Here is an 8785-nt window from a genome sequence, read left to right as displayed (position 1 = left end):
ATTTCTTAATGCTAAGGAAAAAATCATCTTTCCTGTTTCTAATGTAGCCCATGTGTAAAGTTACACACTGCACGCGCTGGCTTTTAACAGGAACTGTTAACGACCCTTTTTGATCTCAGGAAGCAGAGGAAAGCCTCTTCACCTAAGAAAATAACAGCGATGTTTATGGGCGCTGCTCGTTTCCCATTGGGAGCTGCCAATCACCCCTCCCGCCCCCCCGAGCTGATTTCTGGGGGGCTGTGGTGGGGGGCCGGGGCTTGCTTCGGCTTCCTTCCATGGGAGGGCTCCGGCAGCCGATGCTGTTTCTGGGCAAAGGGCCACGGCTGCGATGTCTGTGTGAGATGGGCTGCAGCTGGGAGTTGGGCTGGGTGGGTGCTGCGGGCAGGCTGCTCCCCAGCCTCCTGCCGCTGTTAAAAACAGTTTCCTGACTCCTTTGAGTTTGAGCTTTCTTATTTTTGTTTAATTTTATTTATCTATTTATTTATCTATTTGAATTTTAAGAAAATAGGTGCTGTTTGACTTCTAGGAAACGTAGATGCGAAAGTTTGCTGTGCATACAGGAGGGCAGCCTGGCCCATCCACCTTGTCCCTCCACCCCTGTTCCTCCAGCACAATGAGTAGCACCTTCTTCTCTTTACTGTCTCTTAACACAGGAGCCAGCAGTTCATCCTCCCAACATTCAGAGCTACGCTTTGAAAAGCAAAAGAGTATTCAGGGCTACTAGCTAAAAAGCAGAGAGCAGGTAACTGGTTGAACTGAAAGGAACACCACCAAGGGAGAATTTATCTTCCTGTGTTATCTTACGACTTAGAATCTGTGCTAGCAAAACTTCACTTCTTAAGCTGCAGTTTGAAGCTGCATATATTCAGCACCTGAGGAACCAGCGTATACATATATGCATGTGCGTGCGCGTGCACCATATGTATTCATGTTTAAGCAGTTTTCCACTCAAAGCAGTCAGCGGAAATGAAAACCTGATTTTGCAAGGCTTCCACTGCAAAATTAAACATTCAGTTTTTCCTTAAGGGAGTTTGCTGTTTCATGCCCTGGGAAATAACTCCTATTTTTTTGTTCTTTTCAAGTCCAAAATATCTTGCCTTGAAAGAGAGCTGAGCTATGATGGGAAACACAAATATTCGTTTAGTATAGGAGAGGGGAGCAGCCAGGTGAGAGAGAATAAAAAGAAATCAAACAGAAAAAGCAAACAGAAGTGAGGAATTTTCAGTTCCTGTGTGTGTCCCCAACTATTTTTATCCTAGCAGGAAGCTTCTTAACATAGCTGTGTTTTCATTCATGTTGCTCTCCTCCCTTTGCCAGACTTCCAGAATTCATCCCAGCACCTGGATTTTCCCTGAGCTTGATGTGTTATGCCTACAAGGCAGGACAAATTTGGCAGCTGTTGCATTGAAGCAGAAGTGGAGCAGAACAGCAGCAAAGCCGGATACTTCATACGTCCAGGAGCACCAGAGGGATGCCATTTATTTCTTTTGCTTAGGATTTTGCTGGCAAAGCTAACTGCTTTCTCTTGGCCTTGTCTGGGACATCTAGGCAGTGGGAAAAGTTTTTTTTTTTCTTTTCTTTTGGATCATAAGTGTATCCTTTCTCCTAACACTTATGTTGCTCATGTTCTTATTTGGAGAAAGCTTTTCTTTCCTTTTTTTTTTTTTTTCTGAGGCTATGAGACAAAGGAAACTTTTGGCTGGAGTGAAGTATTCTTAAAGCAGAAAGGAAGCAGAGTCTGAGGCACCAAAACAGAACTTCAAATATTTTTCCTTTTGCAAAGCAGCACACAGGCAGAAAGGAAAGGCTACATCCCAGCCCCGCTGAAGCCGATGGGAAAGGTACCATGGCCACCAGCTTCCATGAGATGAGAGAAACACTCAAGGAATCCAAACTTACCAATCTGCCCATCATGATTATGACTATTGATGTGTTATTTGTGTTGCTGTAGCAGCTTGCAATTCCAGTTAATGGACAGTATCACCTCTGTCCAGGAGGTTGTACAAGCCCAGATCAAAAAGTTGTTCCTTGCCTTGGAGATCTTGAAATCAAAGTTCATGGCTCACCTTAATGGGTGATGGAGGAACTGCATGGGGAAGGCACCTCCACCTTGCAAACTCTTAGCTGATACCTGTGTGCCCTGCTGCACTCCTAGACAGACACAAACTTTTTTAAATGGCCAGATGTCTAAGCCCACCTATGCTGCATGCATAGCAGAATTGGATGCCACCACCCACTCAGGGGCATACACAAAGGATGAGGTGTGAACAGCTGATACCTGCAGTTCAGGAATGTGATGGTCAGTGTTTCAGGAGAAGCTCTCTGAGAACTCTCATTGGCTCCCATTCTCTCCACCGAATTAGCATGTCACTTTGTTAGGAGCCTCAATAAATCTGAGTCTTTAATAGTTCTCTTGCAAGGTGAATCTAATTCTTATAATGATATATCCCTCAGAAAATCAAGCCAAGCCCAATATATATAACAAACAAAGCATAATGAGAGTTCTAGATTTAACAGTGTGTTCAGAGGAGAAAACAGTGTTCCTTCATAGAAGACATTGGAGAGCTAAAGAAAATTTCAATTATTTGGTGCTCCAACACCAGATAATTCAATATCAAAGGGAATACCATCATTATCTTTGGCATCAGGATCTCTAAATTTAGGCTGAGCTGATGGAAAAATAAAAATTGTTGTAATCAAAATCACGAAAGAAAAAAAGGCCTTTTAAACTTGCTTGAGATATAACTTGGCTGGAAATTAAAAAGAGTGGAACCTAAAAGAGGGAAATTCAAAATGGAAAAGCTTGAAGCAAAGTTCCTTCAACCATGGGTGGCCAGGGCCAAGTGAGGAGAAATATACATATAAAGAGTTTTCATAAAATTATACCATGCCTTTATACATAACTTCCATCAGATATTTTCTATCAGCAGCGATGAATCCCAAAAGGAAGAATAAATAGCTGCAAACACAGCCATAGGAATTTATAATCCCAAAAGAAAAAAAAAAGTCCTGATCTACAACCTTGTGACACATGTTCACTTGCTGAGAGAAGGACTGACACCATCAAATAAACTCATGAAAAAACCCAGCAAATTCCAGTCAGCTGCCCCCATCTAATACTGAAGAACCAGAAATCACTGTGTTTCGTCTGTCTCGGTGATTCGTTCAATGAAGTTACTAATGATGAACTCTCAGAGAATAATCCTATTTCTCTTAGAAAAATAGGATTAAACATAATGCCCAATATGAAGCCAAGGCTTCTTAGGTAGGTAATGGCCCTATATGTCAAAGGATAAACAATAATCTCTTTACGTGGGCAGTTCCTAGAGCCTGGGATGTTGTCTGGATGCAGCTCTTCCCCGCAGCAGCAACACTGGGTGCTGGATGCCCCAGCAGCAGATAGGATTCAGATGTCTGGGCAATGTTCGTACACTCTCATTTGGGAGCCTGCAACCCTTCAATGTCTTTTTGAGTTGATTTGTTTGTTTGTTTGTTTGTTTGTTTTAGGACATCATTCTAACTGTAGAAGCCAGAAGGCCTTGTGCCTATCCCCCACAGCACCTTTTCAGACCATTTATTTCTGCTCAAAATGAGGTGAATTTTTTTTAAGAGGAAAGAGGTGGGCTCTCTCAGGGGCAGGTTTCTCAGCATTCACCTGGCTCTGTGAGACAGCCCTCCACTGAGAGACACTTTCAGTTCTACCAGATGCAGCACCCGATGCAAGCTCCCCTGTTCCTGGCACCCAAAGTCAGCTCTTGAGCTCTTGCCATTTTCCCAGTGAGGTGAAAGTGAGCTGTCCATGTTATTGCAGCATACGGCTGGCTCCCCCGCTTCGCTGCCTGACATGAAAGCCATCCCGTTACCCAAGGCCGGCTGCTCCACCGGTGGAGCAGTGGGAGATGCTGCTGCTGCCCGCAGTGCGGACCACACCTGCCTTAGCAATGGTGGGACGAAGAGGGTCTTCCCTGCCACAGTGAGAAAGACGGAGGATCCCTGCGGCCAGATCCTGTCCTGCCATGGGATGTAGGAGGCAGTGGCTGGGAAGGCCAAGAAGTCCAGTGGTATCCTGGGGTGCATTAAGAAGAGTGTGACCAGCAGGTTGAGCGATATTCTTGTTCTCCTCTACTCTGCCCTGGTGAGGCCACATCTGGAGTACTGTGTCCAGTTCCATGCTCTCCAGTTTAAGAAGGATAAGGAATTACTAGAGGGAGTCCAGCAGTGGCTATGAAGATGATTGGAGGTCTAGAGCACCTTTCCTATGAGGAGAGACTGAGAGAGCTGGGTCTGTTCAGCCTGGAGTAGAGAAGGCTGAGAGGGGATCTTATCAATGTTTATAAATATCTCAAGGGTGGGTGTCAAGAGGACGGGACCAGACTCTTTTCAGTGGTGCCCAATGATAGGATGAGGGCAACAGGCACAGACTGAAGCACAGGAGGTTCCATCTGAATCTGAGGAGAAACTTCTTTACTTTGAGGGTGCCAGAGCACTGGAACAGGCTGCCCAGAGAGGCTGTGGAGTCTCCTTCTCTGGAGACATTCAACACCTGCCTGGACACATTCCTGTGCAGTCTACTCTAGGTGAACCTGTTTTAGCAGGTAGGCTGGACTAGATGATCTGCAGAAGTCCCTTCCAATCCTAACCATCCTGTGGTTTTGTGATTCTGTGATGCTGGAGAAGAGGGCATTTGGGCTGTACACTCCCCATGAGCCCACCTAACCATTGTTCTCCCCTTCTGTGAGACATCACCCTTTGACCGACAGTCATTGGTCTCCCAAATAACAGAAGGAAGTGAGCATTCCTCCTGCACCCACTCCAGTAAAACTGAGCTGCTCAACCACCATTTAGTTGTAAATCTTTTTATGTGAGTATGTCCCTCCATGGTCTAAGAAAGCAACAGCAGGGAGTTCTTGGGTGATGACATTAGCACTACCTGCTACTCTTATTTGTTTGTGCTTACTTTGAGTGGTAAACTGCATTTGTTCTGCACTGACAACCTCCCTGACCACTGATGGATGGGAACAAGGGCAACTCTCAGCCCTAACCAGTGTAGAGGGTCTCATTTTCCACTTTGGCATGGAAGTTGCTGTGTGCTCCTTAGGACAAGGAGTAGAATGTCTTCTACAGGACAGGAGTGTCCTCTTTTCTCATAAAGTAGATTGACTACTATAAGCAGGAAGACTGTGAGATGGGGCCATAAAAGAGGGCTTCTGGGTTCACAGAGTTTGCAGGCAAATCTGACGCAGTCACCAGTGTCATAAAGAGAACATGTCTACAAGAAACTGAGGTGTGGGAGTCAAGTCACTGAGGGAAAGAATGACTGCAGAGGGGCCTGCAGAAACATCTGCAAGACATCCTCATGATGCATGGCACACACCCATGCCTTCCACTGCTCATCTGCTGAGGTTACCTCACGGTCATTTTCTCCTATCTGCTGTGGGCTTCATCTCAAACTCTCAGGGACAATGGAAAAAATTGCAGTGACTTCCAAGTCAGGGTTGGCATACATCAGCCCATATGGAGTACAGAAGTCCATCTTTCCTGAGAAACAGGATGCATTTTTGTTGTTTTTCTCTGCTTCATCCTCTGTAGCTCCTTCCTCCTTGCTGTTAGGTTGACTTTAATGGCATCATCTTGGATGCATTAACCTCTTCCATTCCTGATACAGCATCCACTTGGTAATGTAAGACCAGCTGTATTGGGTCAGACCTAAGGACTGTCTCCCTGGTAACCTATCTCCGCCATGACCAGAAGCAAATACTTAGACAAATGTCAGATGTAATACCTCCTCCTGGTTCCTGTGTGCGGGAAGTTCTGAGCCGTCCTAGAGCATCACTTTAGCTACCATGAATCCGATCATACTTATCTGCTATGAGTCTGTGAAAGCCTTCTTTGAAATCAGTTCTGAATCAACTGTGGCAATGAATTTCCTGGTTCACTTACGTGGTAGGTAAAAAGGTAATTTTTTCTTTATTCCTTCCCTTGCCCTTGCTCTCTGCTTTGAAAGCGTGGCTAAAGATTATAGCAGAAGAGCATCGCTTCAGCTGCTCAGGGCTGCCACGCAGCTGCACCTCTACCACGTTCCACCTCTCCCCCCTGCCCCAGCTCCCTGCCCAGTTTTCACTTGGTGGTTCTGATTTACAAAGCAGCTTCAGAGTTACGTCTTTCAGATCATATGGTTTACAGCAGAGCGCAGCTCAGCCGATGACAACAGCCATAAACCTAACCGCAAAGGCTCTGCAATGCTGTCACTGGCAGTTTGCACCAATTGCAAGTCTCTCTCCTCTACAGTGACCTCTCCAACTGGCTTCTGGACTTCTGTTTCTCAGCAGTAAAATCAGCAGCCCTGAGCAGCCAGCAGCTGACTCAGAGTAACAAACAAACAAACAAACAACAACAAAAACCCCAAACAAACAAACAAAACCACAAAGAAATGAAAGACATCCAGCATTATATTTTTTAAAATGTGACGAGGCAAAGCGAAATCAGTCTAAAACAGCTGGGAAAATCTTTCCCTTTGACTCAGTGGCTGACTCCTACTTCCAGTGGGACCTTTCCCAGAGACTGCTGATGGTCTACATCGGCCTTTCTCCTTACTCCACCCCACTCCTCCCTATCATCTCATCGAGTTCTTGAATGCAGTCACCCTCATATATTTGGGTTGCTGATATCACAAGGATTTCAGCCAAATTTGGAACAAAATATAAGGCCACACTTCAGTCACTCCTGGGACAGGAGCATGATGGCTGTCAAGGAGGAAAGTGTAGGAAAAGCCTACGGGGAAGGAGATGGGAGTTCAAAGGGTTCAGGAAGAGTCACAGGCATCTTAAATACCAGATTTTCTCCTCCCTGCAGCATAATTTAGCTTAGCTCAACACAGGACAGCAATGTAGCAGGGATTACAAGAGCTGAGCAAAAGCCACTGTCTTAGACTGGAAAGCCACTGTCCTAGACCTTAGACTAGCAACATGGTAAAGATGGACTTTGCTTCTTCATGCTCTTCCATGCTTCTTCTTATTCCCCTCTCTAATATTGTTTTTTCTGTAAAGACCTTCCAGTCAGATTAACTGGTATCACTGAGGTGGAAAATTCCATTTCTACTGTGTTGGTGTTATTAGTCTTGTTGTTAATGCATTGTTGTTATTATTATTAGGCCACATTGGCAAACTCATTTCAAGACGGAGGAGTTGTAATATTAACTTGTAGGTTCCCTTCTCTTTCATTTTAAATTTCAATATTTTATTCAACATTTCTGTACTGAGAATTTCACTGCCCTCACCTTTCGCTCTCTTTTATTGCCACTTTCCACAACTGCTGGTGCGGTGAAGATTTACAGCCATGAGGAACTGAAAACCCCTTTGCCCCTGCCCAGCCAAAGAGACCCAGCAAGCACATCCTACATGAGAGAGCCTTCCCTGAAACTCTTCCCTGTGGACACTGGAGCTTGAACATTGCCTTTGAAGCACAGCCTAATGCTGATCTCGCTGGTTTATTTGGGATCACCACTGAAACTCTTTGGAAAATTCCATTCTTCAAATCTAAGAGCAGATTTTGTCCAGTTTTGTTGGGTGGGTCCCAAACACAGCAATTTAATTAGGAGGTTTCAGACCTCCCTGCATGCTTATGCTCACACTAAAGTTCCTATTCCACATATCCAGCGGGACCGAGAGCAAGTTCTTCTACCAAAGCCACATAACGTTTTTGACATACTGTGCAAAGGTAGCCAAGTGGAAAAAGCAGGCTGCCTGCCTAGTCTCAAACACAGACAGTAGCCACATTCTTGTAGGGAGCCCAGAGCAAGTTCAAGAAATTCAGGGAAGTTAAATGTCCCAAAATGGAACTGTTTGACTTGGAATGGAAAGCTTCATCATCTGTCCTGCAGAGGTTTGCCCAGCTCCTTTGGTCTCTCCATCTGTTTGATTTGCTCCTTCATTTTTTCCATTTCCTTCCCTACCTTCTTTTTCAGGGTTTCAAACATAAAATTGTTGGCTTTCCATTATGACATCACCAGTTACACAGTGCCCGCTGCATTTCTTCTCACTTTTGAAAGGGGGAATTGGGGGGCTGATGCTTTACGGTCATATTCATATGTCCAGTGACATATGGAAATGTTTAGAAAGAAAATTTTCAAACAGTCCACTTGTCGTCAGTTACAAGGCAAAACCAGCATCTATCTTCCTTCCTCCTTTACTACCAGTCCTGTTGCATTCAGTTCCTGTAATTAGGAGGTAATTATAGGCTCTCAATGACCTCTTTTATGTTTCAGGGGATATCATCAAGTATACAAGTTACATTCCTATTTCATCAAGTAATAAGGTAAGTGCTAGGAGGCTGAAGTTCTTGGCAGAGCCCTATATCTTACCAGCACTTACGTTTGGCTGCTGTATGTGACTCATTAGATGGAGGTGGGCAGGCGACATCATCAATAAAGGGAAACACATGATAAAGTGGGGGTTCAAGGATTTAAACTTCAGCTAATAAAGTATCCAGACAAAGAGGATTAGCTGTATTTGCAGGAAGAGAGTGTTTGCCTCTGTCAGAAGCAGGATAGCCCAAAGAGACTAAACTATATCCATTTTATTCCTTCTGTCACCAGTTTCTTGTCATGCTCGGGAAAAAAAAAAAAAAAAGGAGAAAAAAAGGAAAAAAAAAAGAAAAAGAAACCAGCTGTCTTTCAAATGGATGTCACCGTTACCTCAGTTATTGCATTACAGAAGCATTTTTAAATCAGACAAATTTTCTGGTTTATATCCCAGGTTTGGATTTCGTTTCCTTAAAGACAGGGTGA

The sequence above is a fragment of the Caloenas nicobarica genome, chromosome 1 (genome assembly GCF_036013445.1).
Source record: "Caloenas nicobarica isolate bCalNic1 chromosome 1, bCalNic1.hap1, whole genome shotgun sequence".
In the NCBI taxonomy this organism is placed as follows: domain Eukaryota; kingdom Metazoa; phylum Chordata; class Aves; order Columbiformes; family Columbidae; genus Caloenas; species Caloenas nicobarica.
This window is presented reverse-complemented; position numbering follows the sequence as displayed.